The sequence below is a fragment of the Desmodus rotundus genome, chromosome 3 (genome assembly GCF_022682495.2).
Source record: "Desmodus rotundus isolate HL8 chromosome 3, HLdesRot8A.1, whole genome shotgun sequence".
Taxonomy (NCBI): Eukaryota; Metazoa; Chordata; class Mammalia; order Chiroptera; family Phyllostomidae; genus Desmodus; species Desmodus rotundus.
In genome coordinates, this window is record NC_071389.1 from 197,947,098 (window position 1) to 197,964,343 (window position 17,246).

The 17,246-nt window shown below is 53.7% G+C and overlaps 1 protein-coding gene across 5 annotated transcripts in view; it reads right to left on the reverse strand.

Annotated features, from left to right (window-relative positions):
* PACSIN2 (protein kinase C and casein kinase substrate in neurons 2) overlaps window positions 1-17,246 on the reverse strand; it is a 116,026-nt gene that overhangs the window by 44,044 nt on the left and 54,736 nt on the right. Inside the window, exon 2 of one of the 5 annotated variants that reach the window (XM_053919651.2) lies at window positions 9,165-9,372. The exons of the other annotated variants lie outside the window; for them this stretch is intronic. The gene's annotated coding sequence lies outside the window, so the exon portion shown is untranslated. The remainder of the gene's footprint in view (window positions 1-9,164; window positions 9,373-17,246) is intronic. 5 annotated transcript variants of the gene reach the window in all.

A 17,246-nucleotide genomic window follows, 5' to 3' on the forward strand; every position in this document is an offset into this window, starting at 1 on the left:
AGGGGGAGAGAGAGGGAAAAGGTACAGAGAATATATAGCATAAATGATAGGTGGAAAATAGACAGGGGGAGGGTAAGAATAGTGTAGGAAATGTAGAAGCCAAAGAACTTATAAGTATGACCCATGACATGAACTATAGCGGGGGAATGTGGGAGGGAGGGGGTGGGCAGGATAGAGTTGAGTGAAGGGGCGGAAATGGGACAACTGTAATAGCATAATCAATAAATATATCAAAAAAATAAAAAAAAAAGAATGAATGAAACTCAAGCAAAAAAAAAAAAAAAGAAAAAGAAAAAGAAAAAGAAAAAGAAAAAAAGCCCAGTGCCAGGACGAGCGCCAAGGCCAACGTCACTGGCCACCGCAGGACCAGCGCTGTTTTTCTCTTCACTGCAGATCCTTGAAACGAGAGGCCCTGCCAAAGCAGAAGCCTCATTCCAGTCCAAAAATAAATGAATAAACAAGTAAGAGGGAGAGAACACGCACAGGGGCACACAAGAAGCAAGAACCCAGAGTCTGCGGGTGTCGCGACGAGCCGTGTAACGCCAGCGCTTACCGAGCTAGCATGGCAGTCTGTCTGTCCTGTACCCTCCGCTGTGGCCCACACACAGATGACACTGGTCCCCTGCTCAGACCACTGAGGGGAGCCTGGTAAGAGCCCGCACCCACCCACCCACTGCGTATGCCCTTCACAGAACCAAACCCTCTCTCTTTCCAGTGTCTGCAGCAGGAAGAACAACTAACTTTTCCATTTTGGAGAAAAATGCTATTGCAGCTGGAGAAACATTCTTGGATATCATGAATAAGATATTCTGACTCAGGAATTGTAAATCTGATGCTGGAGTGTGTGAAAGTATGAATAGGCAGATTTGGGGAAATATTATGAAGCCATGGCAACAGAAACCACGGAAGAAACTCCCGTTGCCCAGAACTGTTTAAAAATACACCAGATACTAAAATACCAGCAAAAAGCTACAATGACTCACACTGTTCTCCTCAAACACTCAGAGAACAGCCAGTTCCCGGACAGCCTTCCAGGCTTTTTCCTCACTGGAAACACGTGAGATGAAGACAGCAAAAAGAAGCAAAAGGAGATTTGGACATTTTCTCTAATTTTACCAGCAACCTGGTACAAATAAAACCTTATATGTATCAGAGTTTGCTGGGACTACGGAAACATACACTCGTACAATGAGGGTTGTTTCGAGGCGTTTCATAAAAGCCAATCGAACCCAGAAAGCCCGACGGAGGCACCCGCGTGTCCCACGTGGCGTTTCCCGCGTGGTGAAGGTGGAGAAGAGCCCAGCATTGTTTCTGCCACTACGTACGGCCTGTGAAGGCCTCGTGTAAGACCGCGACCTCCTTTCCCCCCCACCTGCGTGTAGGCCCCTCTCCCACCTGGCCCTTTCTCCACTGCATGCCCTCCCACTCCGCTTACACATCTTTGAATGAGGCAGCTACACACAGAAGACCCTCGTGGGCCCACAGGTGGAGTAAATCCACCAGTCTCGGCCCCAGGTCCCTGCTCCGCCTGCCCTCCCTGCCCACAGGCCTCTGCCACCCGCAGGGCCCTGAACAACACATGCCACATGCTGCCACCGCCAGAGACTGCCCTTCTCGCCACCTCCTATCCATGCTGCAAGGCCCAGTTTAAGTGTCGCCTCCCCTGAGGAGCCTCCCCCTACCATGCCAGGGACCCTCTGCCCACCACTGGCCCTTTACAGTTCCTCTATGGTGCCATTATTTCCCCAACGAAGCTGTCAGCTCCTGAGGGGACCCTGGTGCCTGCCACAGTACCCATGGCTGCTCAGTGACAGCTGCTAGAGGAAGAAGGGAGCTGGGGAGTGGATTTCTCAGGAAACCTCAGAGTGCCGGGTGCCCTCATCAGTCCAGGCTGTGCCTCCGCTTGGCTCCCCGTCCCCACTCACTGCACCTCTTCCCTGCTTGTCCCTGCTTGTGCACACAGCCCCTCGTGCACACGCCCAGAGACTTGCTTTGGACATACGACATCCCCACCGACAATTCTGTCTGGAGTCAGAGCATCAGAAAAACTTGTCTGCAGAAAAGCTCTGCTGCCAGTTGGGGAAGAGCTCCAACAAAGTCCCGGAACCCAGGCGACCCTTAAAGTTTACTGAGAGAGGGCTAATTTTTTCTTTTGCAACATAAATTATTCAAGTCCCATAATCACTGAAATTTCAATTTGGTTTGTTACCAAAAGGCCCAGGAGAATCATTCAAGTGCACAACAGCACAGAGCAGGGGCAAGCGTTGCCCATGCAGGCAAAGGTCAACCCGAGAAGGGGCTCAGGGCGGGAACACTCGAGCACGCGGGCCTGTGGAAACACAGGTGGCTGACCAGGAGCACCTTCAAACATGAACACGAGATCTGGAAGCCTATAGCAGACGCCCACTACCACGCCAAGGAGGAGATTCCCCGTGTGTCCATGAGGGGCTGCCTGGGCGTCCCCAAGGGCACGGGCAGGGATCGGGACTGCATGGGGACCGACCCAGGACCTGGGTCTTACGGGCTGTGTGCTCCAAGCAAGCCCCATTACTGCTCTGTGCCTCTGGTTTTCCACTCACAAAATGGGAAGACAATGCCCACGCTGCAGTCTGCCTAACGAGTGGTAGCTTCACTAACACAAGGAAGGCTGTCTCTTCCATAGCTAACATCTACTGCTGGCTCCCTTCCTGACCCTGCGGCTGCACCCCCTCGCCTAGTCTAGAGCCCTGCTGCTCCCCCTTAACCCAGCCCTCCCTAACCCAGACTTGCCAGAGGCCCACAGTGAGTGCAGAGCAGGCATGGAGTCCCAGAGCCCTCCCCACTGAACCCACATAGCTCCAGGAAGCAGGAACAGTGAGCCCCCCAGGGGCCCTGAACTGTGTCAGGGCCAGCTGCGTGGACACAGAGCCCAAAAGTCTCCTCCTCCCCGGTCACACGATCCTGGGATCCTGGACCACCGTCTCCAGAAGGCTTAGTCTCCCACTCCCGAGTGAGAAAATCGGGTAAAAGGCCCGCCTGCTCCTGCTGGGCCAACTTTCCCCAGCTAACTTCCTTACCAGACCACCCACCCTTGCTCGGAGTAAGCCAGAAAGATCCGCTAAATGCTGGATCTGAGCTGACAACCTTAAGAGCTAATGCCATCTAGCCAGAGCAGCACATAAACCGTGTCTGAAACAAGCCCAGCGAGCAGTCACTTCAGGTAAGTTTGGGGATGGCCTCTCGACATCACTCGCTCTCTATCTGCACTAGGGGCTTCATTTCTAACTTAGAAAGTAATTGAATTAGTCCCTCATTCACAATTGTATATAAATAGTGAACAATCAGCAGTGAATTCCTGTGGCCTGAGAATGAAAATGAAATGGTTCTGAAGATCCTAGAGAAAGGAGGGTCAGTTTATTTTATTCGTAACGTTGGCCTGAAGGAGAAAGGAAAGCCCAGAGGCGGGAAACGCTTAAGAAAGCTCCCCTGTCGGGCATGCGAGGAGACCTTGGAAGGCTTGAGCTTGCCAGCCCTCCCAGAAGTCTCCGGGGAGGTAAACCCAACCCACAGGACGGCCCAAGCCACCGTGGCAGCGCTCAGTGGCCTTCGGCAGCACCTGGGGGAGTTCCCTCTCCAGAAGGGGCTCGCTGGGTGGGTGTGTCCCATGCCAGGGCCACACAAACACAGGCCCCCTGGCAATTCCCTGGTGTCCCTCAGGACAGCCTGGTGCGTCAGCTCCCGCCACGGGCCATCCGCAGAGGCTCACAGAGGTCCTTGTCCTACTCCACTTGGAAGCCCATGGGGAAGGTCTCTGCCCTTTTACTCTACCTGTAACCTAAAGCAGGAGCTCAAGAAATGAGACGGGACCACAAGGCAAAGGGGAGAGAAGGAGAGAGGGGAACTGCTGTTCGACCTGGGTCCTGAAGGTTAGAGAAAGTGACGTTGTCTACGTGAGACATTTGCATTAAATTCAGATCTGGAGTCGGCAGAACCCTTGAAAAATGGTTTTTTGCGTCTGGTGTCTTCCACCCCACTGGCTCCCAGGAGACGGGTCATGTGCTTCCCCTGGCTGTCTTCAGGTGGCTTTCCTTGCTACGGGTGACATGTCTCAGGGTACAGAGAGTCGGCAACAAAGGTAGGACGAGACCCAGAATCACCCGGTCTCGGTCCAGCTTGGCGTTAGTCCCCCCACGTGTCTCATCGAGGAGCTGGGGCACACAGCATTCACGCGTGCCCCCAGTCTTATGTAACAGGAGCATGTCAGCTGACAGGTCCGTGCCTGGCCTGATTTTCAGAGCAGCACTCTCTCAGACCTCTGCTTGGCAAACACCCTGGGAACGTGGGGACTCAGGCTGAAGATTTCCCTAAGCTAAATATTGATTCAATGCTCCGCAGGCTTAAAAATAGAAAAAGTTACTTTAAAAAGGACAAAACCGATAATTTTCCAAGCTGATACTCTTGTGAGAATGCAAACAACAGTGCAAGAAGACGTATAGGGAGAGTACCAAGATTTAAAAGAAAAATTATTGAGAGCAGGCCTAGCTGAGCAAGTACTCTAACTCCAATTACTTCCCCCCTCCCCACAGCCCCTAGGAGAGGCCAACCCCACAGTGGGAATGAAATGCGCTCCCACAGGACAATATTTTTATGAGAAATGAGACCACCTTTGCTTTCAAGGTTGGGGTGGGACGATGGAACCAGGAGACTTGGATTCTAGTGCTCCCTCTGGCCTCGACCCGCACACGCCACTCGCCCACCAGCCGTGGGCTCCCCGCCTACTAGAAGATGGGCACTCCCTAAATCGCTGTGCAAACCGTGCCACTGCGTCTTGTGGCCAGTCCCTCCAGTCATCCCTTACTCACTAATCCACTTATCCAGAACACCCATTGTGGTCCAGGTGTGGAGCTCACAACCCACAAGAACAAGCCCCCGACTTCTTAGAACTTGCATCTTAATGGGGTCCACACACATCAGGCCTTCCACAAGCTGTTGAAGGCAGGAACGTTCCACCCAGCACCTGCCACATCGACCGCATTTCTGAAGCTGGAATTTTCCCCCCGGCCCACTGCATCGGCACAGCCTGCTGTGGGACGGTGGTGATGGTGAGGCTGGAGCAGGACGATGCTGTGATCAGCCTAACAGATGCTATCTGTTATTACTGTTATTATCACATAGTTAGCCACTAAAGGATAAAACTGCAATGAAATGGAAAGAAACAATGCTAGTGTAAAAACTGTTTCCTTCTTCACCTGGTAATTAGGAGGGCGTTTTACTCCAAAAACAGGTTTGTATATTCTATGCAATGAAAGGAGAGAGATGCAGAGTAAGTTGTCAGACGGTGAGTTGCTCGAGAGCAAGAGTGCGTCGTCCTCACCTGGGAACCTCGGAGCTGCGCAGCGGCAGCCGCTCACAGCAGAACGTCAGCTCACTGACTGCCCGACGCCTCGACAGTGGGCTCTAACGGCTGCACACAGAGGGCAGGCAGGTGCATTCCGCAGCGGCCCACACTTCCCCTTTAACATCCAGGCCTCGTTTCACAGGGGTAGGAGGGGAGTATGAAGCCCAGGCACCGAGGTCAGCCGTCAGGAAATCGTGCCACCAGAATGTGAGACCTGCCCTGGGGACAGGGAGACTAGCATGGCCTGGAGATGGGGCGCCTGCCAGTCCCTGGTCCTCCCAGATCGCAGTGCCCCCCTCCTCACCGGCAACCCCACTGTCCACACCTCCTCTGACTGATCATGCTGGGAGCCATCTCTCTACATTCCTGTAGCATCTTTTCAAGTACAAAAGTATGAATTTTTATGAAGTCCAAGTTATCCATCTTCTTTTGTTGTTTGTTTTGGTGCCGTAGCTAAGAAATCACTGTCTAAGCCAAGGTGTTGAAGATTTCGGCCTGCTTTCCTCTAAGAGTTTCACAGGTTTGGCTTACATTTAGGTCTCTGATTCATGTGGAGCTAAGTTTTGTAAGTGGTGTGAGGCGGAGGTCCAAATTCATCCCTTTACATGTAGATCTCGAGTGGTTCCAGCACCAGTTGCTCAAAAGACTTACTCTTTTGCTCACTGAAATAGCTTGGCACCCTTGTCCAAAATCAAGTGACCATAAGTGTAAGGGATCTGTCCTGTTCTCTTGATTCTATCCCACTGATCCACCCTCGAGCCAACACCCCACCGTCTTGAATACTTGTGGGCGTGCGGAACTTTTGAAATTGGGAAGAGTGAGTGCTCTGATTTTGTTCGGCTTTTTCAAAGCTGTCTCAACTATTCTGGATACCTTGCATTTCCACATCAATTTTAGAATCAGCTGGTTGATTTCTATGAAAAGAAGTCAGCTGGGCTTTTGACAGGGGTTGCAATGAATCTGTAAATCAGTGGGGAGTATCGCCATCCTAACAATGGTAGGTCTTCCCATTCGTGGATGTGGGACAGCTTCCCATTTATTGAAGTCACCTTTAATTTCTTTCAACAATGTTGTATAGTTTTCATTGTGCAACTCTTATACTTCATTATTAAATTTATTCCTAAACATTTTATTCTTTGTCATGCTATTGTAAATGGAGTCGTTTTCTTAGTTTAATTTTTGGACTAGCCATTGCTAGCTTACAGAAACCCCATACACTTCACATACTGACCTGCGTCGTGCAAGCCTGCTGAGCCCGTACACTAGTTCTAACAGTCTGTCAGTGGATTCCTTAGGATTTTTACATACAAGATCATGTCACCTGCACACAGAGGAAGCTTTGCTTTTCCGTTCCGACCTGTGTGCCTTTCACGTCTCTTCCTTGCCTCGCTGCCCCAGCTGGACCCCCAGCGTGCTGCGAGTGCCAGCGGTGAGAGCCCACGCCCTGTTCTTGCAGCCCGTCCCTCTGCCCCCAGCTCTGCGACTTTTCACACATGCGCTCTATCAGGTCGAGAACGCTCCTGCCTTGTGGAGTGTTTTCATCACGCAGGGGTGTTGCACTGAAGGGGTGTGCTCGGGGTTTTAACGCTACAGAACAAACCGGTATCACACCGAGGACGGAAGTTAACTTGGATTAGAAGCACTTGACAGTACATTATATATTTGAATTAGTTTGAAGCGTCAGACGGAGCCAAATACAAATCTATTTTAAGCAATTAAAAGAAAACAGCTTCTTTTCTGGCTCTGAGAAAAAGATAATAAATTGCGATGTTAAAAAAACGAAAGAGGCTGCTGTAACCTGAATCTTGGCCTCTCGCCTTTCTCCCCGAACAACATGAGCTTCAGCCCCCACTCTAGTTTCTCCACCAACACCGGACCCCGGGCTCTATGCAGTCGCCCAGCTGCCAGGCCTGGCCAACCGACCTCGCAGCCACAGTCTATGCAGGTGCCGGGGGCTCAGGCTCCCGGATCTCCGTGTCCCACTCCACCAGTGTCCGGGTGGCTAGGGCTCTGGCAGGCATACGGGGGCATCCAGAGCAAGGAGACTAGGCAATGCCCCAATGACCTCCTGCCTGGGAGGGTGAGGAGCCTGGAGGCTGATAATCAGAGACTGGAGAGCAAAATGTGGCACACCTAGAGAAGAAGGGACCCCAGGTCAGAGACCAGGGCATTTACTACTTCAAGACGGTCGAGGACCTGAGGGCTAGGGTCTCTGCAAGTTCTGTAGACAACGCCCGTCTTGCTGCTGATGACTTCAGAGTCAAGCATGAGGCGGAGCCGGCCACGTGCCAGTCTGCGGAGAGTGACGTCAATGGGCTCTGAAAGGTCACCGATGACACCAACAGCACTCAGCTGCAGCTGGAGACAGAGATCAAGGCTCTCAAGGAGGAGCTGCTCTTCACGAAGAAAAACCATGAGGAGGAAGTAAAGGGCCTACAAAGCCAGATTGCCAGCGCTGTGTTGACCGTGGAGTTAGATGTCCCCAAATCTCAGGACCTTGGCAAGATCACGGAGGACATCGCGCCCAGCATGACGAGCTGGCTCAGAAGAACTGGGAGGGGCTAGACAAGCACTAGCTCCGCCAGACTGAGGAGAGCAGCACAGTGGTCACCTCACAGACCACGGCGATGACACTCAGTGGAGCTGTCCTTAGAGATGGGCGTGGACTGATCAGAAAACTGCAGGCCAGTTTGAACAACGGCCTGAGGCAGAGGAGACGTGCTATGCCAGGCGGGTGGAACAGCTCAATGAGCTCCTGCTGCCCCTGGAGGCAGAGGTGGCCCAGACCCGGGCAGCGGGGCAGCGCTGGGCCCAGGAGCACGAGGCCTTACCGAGTATCAAGGTCAAGCTGGAGGCTGAGATCACTGCCCGCAACCTGCCAGAGAAGAGGAGGACTTTGACCTTGGTGACACACAACTCCACACCGTCCATCCGAAAGTGCCCCCCTTTGCCCCCAGCAGGACTGTGGATGGCAAAGTGCTGTCTGAGGTCAATGACACCAAAGTTCCGAGGCGTTAAGGTGGCAGAAGTGGGGTGCCCCTTGGGGGCAGGAGGCCAATAAAAAGGCAGAAATCATTAGGAAAAAAAAAGAAACAAAAGATACCAGAAAATATGATGGATGGGCTCAAAATTTATGTAATTATTTAAACCTTTGCATGATAAAATGTCATGTGGAAAGCAAATAAAGAAAATGGATTCAACACACTGATAAAATCTTATCTCTAAAATACAGTGCGGGCTGATATGAAGAGGGAGGACCCAAGGGCACCGCACAAAGAAGCCGCCGCAGAGGAGCACGTAGGAGAAAACACAGCTGGGGCACGGACGGGACGCTCCCTGAAGTTCCACCCGCTACACGGGTCCCTGGTCCTCCCCTTGCTGCCTGTCATCCACTGAGAAGCCTCACGCTGCAGCTACAGGACAACAGAGTCCCCTCAGCCAGTCTGGCCCCGGAGTGGCTGCGGGGGCTACACCCCAGCGCCTCACGAGGGACGTGCACAGTGAGCAAGAGAGATACTTTTGTCAGGTTAAGCCTCTGAGATTTGAGGTTTACTTGTTACTGCAGCATAACCTAGCCAAGTCTAACACAGCAAATTACCATGTGGGGAAAACAGCTTATTAACTCCCTTTAAAAATGGAAATAACTTACGAAAATAAGACAAATTAAAATGACAATGCCAGTTACAGTGGGGCTGGCTGTAGGAAAATAGGAATGTACTCTACTGTTGCCAATAGGCTTCATGGAAAAATCTGGAAACACGGAACAAGGCAGACAGCAGTTACCAACCTCTGACCTGCAGTCCCACTCTGGGAATACGCCTCAAGCAAAGGAACTCAAAGAAAAATAGCTTGAACAAAATGTTCCTCTTGGTCATATTTAGAACAGCAGACACTGGAGGCAAGTCACACGCCATAACCAGAGAAAACACTGGGGACTCGACAGCGGGGACACCACAGGGCCATCGGAAGGAATGAGCAGGTGGGCTGTTTGATACCTGAAACGGGGTGGAAGCACAGAAAACAGCACAGACACAGTGAGTACGTGTAAACTTTAAAGGCAAGGGCTGTGCTTTTTCACTTTTGTAGCCCCGGTGAGGCAGACACTCAAATATTTGCTAAGTGACTGAATGTCTGAAACAACGAATGACCAAGTTCTGGGGAGGGGGTGACAGGGACGGAGGGGACTGTGGTGGGGGAGCGAGTCTGCTTCGCCTCCCTTCTGTACAATGGCGGCAGTGTGTCTGCTCTACGATGCACATATTTGCCATAGGGAAAGGGAAATCTATTTTTCACACAACAAAGCCGGATGACGTTTCCAGGGAACGAATGGGTGGGCCATGCATGACTTCACACAGAGAAGCGCTCACGGAAATCCCGGCTCTCCAACACCAGGAAGGAGTCCCCCCATGGCGGTGTCCCTGAAGCTCGGAGAGGCTGGCGGGCCACCTGTCAGGGTTAGGCAGAGACAGAAGTGGATCAGGCCCCCACGGGGTCCTGCCCACGCGCTGGGGGAGTGGTGGCCACACAACGAAGATTTCATCACTCAGACACCTGACACTTTCTCAACTGACCCCTATTTGTGGGCACAGAACCTTCTTCCCCAACTATAAAAACCAAGCGTCTCCCTTTGGGCTAACGGCCCCATCAATAGAGGAGGTTCCCCAGAAGCTTAAAGGTGAACCTTTACCAGTTTAAAGAGTGGTATCTCTGAGTTGTCTTTGGTCAGACAAACCCTCCTCAGTTCTCCGGTGTTGCCTTAAACCCACCACGGCACCCTGCAACCCCGCCTTCGCCCTGGGCTGGCCAGTGCTGCCCTGAGGCATCCCTGGACGCACACTGTCAGCTCCCGGAGCCCTCACACCTGCCTGGAGAAAACTCGGCCTCTCCTCATCACACTGGCCTCAGCCTCCTCGCAGTCGCAGGCAGTCCACTGGGTGCTGGAGGGACTCGCACCTCCTCAGGCATCCCCCTCACTGCCTCTGTCTCCCACGGTGACGTCCTGCAGACCTTCTCCCTGGCCACCTCCCTTCCTCTCACTCGCAGCAGATGACACATCCCATCTCCCAGAATAGGGACCGGCAGGCAGTGGGAAGCCCCTCCACGTCTTGCTATGACTTGCAAACTCGTCCACCCACAGGCTGGCCTCGCCATGCACACTCCTGTCTAAGGCTGTCCCTGTCCCGCGCTTCTCACGGCCACGGGACCCGTCTCCACCCACCAATCCCTTTCTCTGCGTCTCCAGCCTGGGCTGCTCACCCCTCTCCCTGTCACAGCCAAGCTTCTTACAAGAGCTACCCACTCCCAAGCCCTCCAGTTCTCACCCTGCCCATTCATTTCTCAGCCCACTGCTTCCTCTCCTGTCTTCCTAGTGCAACTGGTCAGACTAGAAAGCCAAGACCTCCCTGGTGTCGGGCTGCAGATGTGTCCCATACTCCCCAGTGTTAAACTGCAGCTTCAGGCCTACCCTGTACGGCACCCCCTGCATCCAGCCACACCCCTGCCATCTCCTCACTGCGTCTCCTGGCTTTCCTCCTCCTCTTTGGCCCAGGCCTGGGTGGCTGGGGTTCTGTCCCAGCCCGACCCTGCTGCCGCACACTCTGTCTCAGCAAGCTCTTCTGCTCCCACTCATCAAACCCCCTAAACCTCACGACCTCCGACTGGCACCTCTGGCCCAGCTCTCTCCCCTGAACTCCAGTCCCGCACATCTGACTGCCTACTGGACACCTCTGCTTGGCATGGCAGAGTCCCTGCAAACCACTCCCTACCCTCCCCGGGCCCACTGCCGTCCTTGGCTTTCCTACGCAGGAAGGGTCCCACCATGCACCCGGCCGCACACCCGCCCCACCGCAGTTGGTCAGTTTCCAAGGCCTGACGACGCTGGCTCTTCCACAGCTCCCGAGTCCTCCCACTTCACCCGTCCTCACAGCAATGGCTACCTTAGTTCAGGTCGCCACCGTCTTTTGCCCAGATCACTAATGGCCTAACTCGTCCCCAGCCACCAAGCCGGCCCCCTTACTTTCATTCTTCATGATGCAACTCCGGTGGTCAGCATGTCTCTGAAATCGAGTTGTGCTCCCAGCTGAAACCCCTCCGAGATTTCTTACTGCGGCCAGCAGGGCCTCCCAGTTCTAACCACTGCCCCCTCCAGCCTCTCCACCTAACACCCCACACACTGTACTCGCTCCAGCCACAGGTCACCACCTGCAGTTCGCTGCACACAAGTCCCACACTCCTGTCACCTCTGTGGCTTCACACGTGCTGCCCCCTCTGAACGAACGCACAAACAAGTGCGAGAGGAGGAACTAATTTCTTGTCGCCAAATAGTTTCAAAAGCAAAAGTAAGAAAACTCTTTTCAATTAGTTTTATATTAAAAGACCTTTAAACTGAGTGTGAGCACAATGCAATATATCTAATTTCATCCAGAGTGAGGCCTCCAAAACCCCAAGGGCCCGAAGCCCACCTCAGTCTGAGGGGGCAGAATGGAGAAAGACACCGTCCCAGCGCCCGGTTGGGGAGGGGGGAGGAAGCACCACCTGTGCGTCCGCCAGCCGGAGCCGAGCGCACACCATGGGCCCTCCCGGCGCCGGACTCGTGATGGCAGTGAGGCACTGTGTGCCCTCCGCTCTCCACGTGGCCCCTGATGCTCACTGCAGGCTGCACACAGCCCGGGTGACCCGCCCCGGGCTCCACCACACAAATGGGGAGGGGCAGGAGCTGTTCTCGGGCCTGGCCCTGCTTGCGCCCCTGACCCTTGCTTCCCCTTCTCCGCAACATGGGGGCTGGGCCGCTTGAACAGGGTCTCTGCACTTCTGATTTTGACCATTCTAAATATGGAGGGGGTACAACCTCAGGTCACCAGAGTCTGAAGAAAGTATGGATTGGCCACAATGAAACACAGTCAAAGACCTGGCTTCTCCTGCCCACAAACGGGAGCATTCTGCGCGGACTGCACAGTTGTGCGGCCACATCCAATGAAGACCGGCTTTCTGGCTCGAAAGGACAAGAGCACATTGATCTGCCACCATGTCGACCCAGGAAGGGTCCCGGTTCGGCCACACACGTAAGCTGTCTGCCAAGGACAGAAGCCTTGTTATTCCAACTTAACCTTAGAATCCCTTCACATGAGCGGTGCGCACACACGCTCCCTCTCTCTGCTAGAAGTCACCGCCCCTCTCACGCCCAGCTGGTGGTCAGGGTTGGAGAGCACAGGAGGACCGGTCAGCTCATTGCCACTGCCGCCCCCTCCCCCCGCCTGTTTGCTTCAGGGTCTCCTGACGCCCTACGCACAGCACCTAACCAGGGACGGGCAGCCACAGATACGAGAGATGCGTGTGATGAAGCCGCAGGGAACTCAGCTGTCAGTTCAGGCACCTCCGTTTCATCTTTGTTCCCTGAGTTCTTGGGGCAGCTCCACCACCACCAGCTATGAAGCTACACCAGACACTTCCCAAAGATTCTTTCTCACAGTCAGCAGCACTCACCCAGTGGGGTACTTCTTCCTTGAGCTGCAAGTTTTCCAACTCAAGAGACACACTTGAAGCCTAAAAAAAGAAAACTTCCAGAGGCCCAGTGAGACAGGAAGATTCTCTGGCAAAAGCAGAAGGAAAACTAAAGAATGGGTCAGGAGGCTGTCCTTTGTTCGGGCAGGAAAACAGCGGCATTCAACACGGGCAGAGGAGAAGGGAGAAGCGCTGACCCCCGGGAGCAGGCGGCCAGGAGGCCCCCTCCCAGGCCCACTGAGGCTCCCAAGATCCGACAAAGGGCATCATTAACAGCCCGCGTGAGTCAGAGTGGCCCCAGGTCAACCACTCCAGTGTCCTTCACCCCTCCGCTCTGAGGGGTGACTGCTGAATGGCAGCCCCTCCGAGGAGCAGGGCTTCCTGTCGCACAAAGGGCCTCTGTGGGCAGCTCCCCGCTGCCTCTTTCCTGCACAGAGCTGGGGCACTTCCTAGGCTCTTCCCTCCCTCAGTCTCACTGAGCCCTGCCGAATCCTCCAGAAGGGGCTGCAGCCCTGGCCGAAGGGGAGAGTCACCCACCTGAAAACTGGAAGCAGCAAGAGAGAACCCCACCAAAGAACGTGGCGCTCCGGATAAAGCTAGGTCTCTGAAACGTGCTTCTGTGACTCTTTACAAGACGTGCTGGTGTGACTGCTGAATGGCCCAGCCACCTTATGCAGAATCCTTAAGAGGTTCGTGATTGATACTGCTTACTTGTAAAATGGAATCCAATCTGCCTTCAAGGTTCGGAGGATCAGGTGGCATCTGTCTGGGGCCTGGCACTGTGCCAGCGTGGGGCCTTCCACACTCGGTCGCAGTGCCAGAGTGAGGGTGGTGACCGGGGGCCAGCCTCTGTCCAACAAGCCAGGCACGGTCACGGAGCACTCCCCTCCCACGAGGCTGACACACACGCAACCTCCTCCGACACAGGGAGTGCAGAGTGCTTGGAGAGAATTCTGCTCAAAATGCTATGGGAAGGACAGGGGGGCCCAGAAAGCATGCATGGGGCTGACATTTCCACGGGAACTCATCAGTTGGAGAGGCAGAGACAGGCACCCCAGGTAGAAGACCCTGCAAAGCAAAGAGGAGGTACCAACCAGCTCAGCACAGGGTCACGCAGGCCTTCGGAACAGGCCCTGGGAAGTGGCTGTGGCCTCTAAGGAGAGGAGGGAGAACTTACAAAGGGCAGAGCGACAGCCCATGGGCACACCAGCTGGCTGCCAGCCTGAGTCACTCACCACACTGCAGAAAGGGACTCCTGCCCCGCCCACCTACCCCCACGGCCTGAGAGCCGCCCACCACCGGAGGAGCCCAGCAGAGCTCTGTCAGGAAGTGAAGCGGTCAAGTGCTTCTCAAGCAGTGCTGTGAACATGTGCCTTTGAAGTTAAAGCTAGTCACGCAAACCACGAAAGGACTTGGTTTTTAAGTATTTTGTAGGTATCTCTGCACTCAACCATGGTGCGACTTTCTCAAATGTGTAAGCTGGAGCCAGAGTCTCCTGTTCCAAAGAAGGACGCAGGGCCAGTCTGGACCTGGCCTGACAAACTGACGACGGAGTTCTAATCTGCCGGTGGCTTTCCTCTTTGAAAAGTTCACATACCATGAAGGTCTATCCACTAATGTGAAAAAACACATTAAGGGAACCCACTTATCCAGCAACAGCCTGAAACTAATGAGCTACAACCAAGCATAAAATTAATAGCAGAAGCTCCCCTTAAACCGGGAGAGTCAAGAGACAGGGTTTGAACCGGCTGCGGAGCCTCGTGTGCCTCGCCTGCCCAGGGGGCATGCCCGCGGCTGGCTGACTTCCCGGGAGGTCAGGAGCGGTTTAAACGGCACACGTCTGTGAGTGCCTGAGCGCACGAGGCATGCAGCAAACGTCCTCTGGACCTGCCTGTCCCTACGACGCCCCAGTCACTCTGGCCATGACCTGCCCCAGACGGCACCAGTCGCTCCAGCAAACAGGCCCTTCATGCTCACTCCTCAGCTCAGCGCCACTGAGGTCTCCAGGAACACAAGGCAAACGCCTGCAATGCTAAGCCTCCCACGTATTTTGTTCTTGAGGCTACCTGCCTAATACACGCTTCCAGGTACCAGGTGACAAAGGAAAAAAATTAGTGTCATTTCCACGTGTGGTAAAATGACCAGCTACCATATACAAGCATTATCTGAGAAGCCCAGCAGGAAATGGCTTGTTACTGTCTTAACTGCAGGGACAATTCCGAACCCAGATGTGTGCAGGCGCACACGTCACATACACGCCCCCATCCTCTCTCTTTCCCTCCCTCCCTCCTCACACCCCCCTCACACACACACACACACACACACACACACACACACACACACACACACACACAGAGTGCCTTTCCTTAACAGAACATCTGTCAATTTGGCTGGCCTAAGAAATAGCCTGTGTCCCAAATTTTCAATAAAATATGTAATTTATTCTGAAAAAACTCAGGAGAATATTAAGTCAAAACAATGATGTTCTATTATTTTTTGTATATTTTCCCCAATATTCTGAAAACACTTACCTCCTGAGTGCCAGAACCCTTGCTAAGAGATGGCGGCAGGCGGTGAAGTAAACCCTTAGTGAGACAGGGCCCTGCAGGCCCTGGGCACAGTGCAGCCGCAGGAAAGGTAAGTCAAGGTCACACCGGACTGGGCGGGGAGGGAGGGGAAGCCTGCAGCCCAGTGAGAGGAGCCTGAGGCACAGGCTGCTCTGAGCAGCAGACAGACAGACTGAAGAGAACGCCCCGAGCGCACAGAGCGCACAGATACTCCATCGTATGTAAAACACGGACCACTGAGCTTACTTTAAAATGTATGTTTAAGAGTGGGTGCTTGCCAGCGCAGAAGTCTGTCTGCAAGGCAGTACCAAAGCCTGCGCATTCTTTCACTCACCAAGACGTAATTAAAGGAGACACAGGAGATGCCAGGCCCTGCTGGGGAGCCAGAGGACTTACAGACAAACCAGTAAGGGGTAGCAGCAGGCTCTGCTGCAGACACAGCGGCGGTCAGAAAGGTTTTCCTGAAGAGGGGACATCTGAGCAAATATTGGAATAAATGTTAACATTTATTCCCCTTCTCTGGATGGTGGAATATGTGAGTTTTGGGTTTTTCCTTTTTCCACACACTTATTTCTTATTTTTCTTCCCTAAAAATATATTAGTGGGGTTACTTTTGAAAATCCAAAAGGAATATTCATTTCCACAGCATGAATTCAAGCTTTTCCGGTAAAGGAATTCAAGTCCCTTATCTTCAAGTCAGATAACTGGCTTCTGTATCACTTATGTCCACTCGCTCCCGGTGCCCACATGCCTTGCAGCCTGTCCTGCAGAGTACCTGGGCAGCACCTCCGTGGCTGTGTGCAAAGCAGCGACCCCCCTCTTCCCACGACTTGAAACACCAGCCCCCTGATTCACTTCGCCAGCACAGACCCCCTCCGGAGCTCTGACTCCGGCATAGCCCAGCGCGGCACAGCTGCTGGCTCCGCGCCCACTCTGACACACTGCCCTACACTCACCTTCTGCTCCCCTACCCCTGCCACCTTGGGCTCCTACCCTAGTCTTCCTCCTTCAGGAAACAACTCCATCACCTGCACAGCTACCCCAGACCCTTCTCCTTCCCTCACACCACACATCCCATCAGCTCCACCTTGAAATAGGGCCAGAATGTGGCCACCTCACACCACGTCTGCTTCAGCTACCTGGTTCAAGCCACCAAACTCAAAACTTGCCAACAGGTGCCTGTCACACTTACCTACCCTTCCCTCTCTGACCTACAAGATCCCATTTGGCCCCAGCTTCCAACTCCAGTCTCGGCTCCTTCCAATGCCGACTCCTGACTCCTCAGCTACGATGACCTTCCGGTGGGTTGCCAAGGGCCCCTGGCGTCGCCCCACCTTTGCAATGGCTACCACTCTGCTAGGAAACAGCCTTCCTCCAATGCCTGCAGGCTTCGCTCCCTCACACCGTCAGCTCTCTGCTTGCACATCACCATCTTCTGAAAGCCTTCCCTAACCCGTTCCCATTCCTCCGACGCTGAGCCCCAACTCCTCTTCGTTCCTCAGCAACACTCAGCCCCGCGCGCCAATTTGTATGTTTGTACACGGTCTCTCCCCGCTCGTAAGAGCACAAGCCCCGAAGAACAAAGTCCTCGTTCGCCCTGTATCCTTGGCACTGATGCACGGCAGGCACACGATAAACACGTCTGGAATGAATGAGTCACGGAATGTGCTAGGCTCTGGCGCAAACACAGTGACAGAACAGACTTCTGTTTTCGGCAGCAAGGCAAACCAGGTATCTTAACGACTCTCCCATTGCAAAATTAAAAGCTGAACAAAAATGATTGCATCACTGGGCTGGCAAGA